This window comes from Meleagris gallopavo, chromosome 15, assembly GCF_000146605.3.
Source record: "Meleagris gallopavo isolate NT-WF06-2002-E0010 breed Aviagen turkey brand Nicholas breeding stock chromosome 15, Turkey_5.1, whole genome shotgun sequence".
Taxonomy (NCBI): domain Eukaryota; kingdom Metazoa; phylum Chordata; class Aves; order Galliformes; family Phasianidae; genus Meleagris; species Meleagris gallopavo.
The window spans coordinates 10210345-10211600 of record NC_015025.2 but is presented as its reverse complement, the minus strand read 5'-3'; positions in this window follow the sequence as shown (position 1 = coordinate 10211600).

The window sequence follows — 1256 nt, the reverse complement described above, 5'->3', positions numbered from 1 at the left end:
CCCTGCTAATTCAAGCTCCTTCCTTTGAAGAAATGTGCACTTGAAGAACTAGATTGTGCATACAGTGATCTTTCCCAGCAGTTTTGAGATTTCCCATGATGGAGAACCCAGAACCCAAATCTTGTTTACTAGCACTGAACAATCTCTTCCACCAGTTTGCCTTTCATCCCATGCCTATTGCTGCTCTATAAGCCAGGATAGTAGTCAAACCTTTGGAGATCTTCACAGCTGGAAATCTGACACCACCTCTTAGAGAAGAAAGTTTGGATGCATTATGTCCTTTCACATTTACAGTTTTGGAATCTTGGGAACTTCATATTAAAACAAAACCCAAATATTGAGCCAGTCTTTTTTCAGCGAGCTCTTATTGATAAGATCCTTCCTTTCTACATCAACAGCACTGGTTTAGAAATCTGGAAGCCTGGCTGATGATTTCTGAAATCACCAAATCAGTGGCAAGGTAGGCAGTAGGGCACTCAAGTTCTAGAGGTGTGTAGGGTTGTACAGATGGCATAGGTGCATATTGAATTGTTGGTATGTCAGTGACATAGGAGGAAAAATCCATCTATTAACCCAAAGCAAAGGTACACCGAGCTGTTAGGGAATAAATATATTTCCATTAGTGTGCTTTCATATATTTTTTTCTATATTCAAAAGATGTTGATGAAATTGTTAAAACTACTTTGTTGGAAATGTGGACTTACTGAAACTATTTTCTTGCTGGAAAGTGGAATTTTTCATGACGTCACAGAATTGTTTCAGTTTAAAGGGACCTTTAAAGGTCCCTGCAATGAACAGGGACACCCACAGCTCCATCAGGTGCTCAGTGCCTCTCCAGCCTGACCCTGGGTGTTTCCAGGGACGGGGTGCCTGGCACCTCTCTGGGCAACCTATGCCAGTATCTCACCACCCTTATTGTAAAAAACTTCTTCCTTATATCCAGTCTAAATCTCCCCTCTTTTAGTTTGAAACCGTTTCCTCTTGTCCCATCACAACAAATCTTACTAAAGAGTCTGTCCCCTTCTTTCTTACAGTCCCTTTAGATACTGAAGGGCTGCTCTCAGTCTTCCTGGAGCCTTCTCTTCTCCATGCTGCACAGCCCCAGCTCTCAGCCTGCCCTCTAGGGATAGGTATTCCGTCCCATGGATCATTTCTATGGCCCTTCTCTGAATGCATTCCAACAGGAAGATAAACTGGATCATTTTTGAAATGTTCCAAATTATCAAAACGCCTTCTGCCAATATTTTCCAAATGGA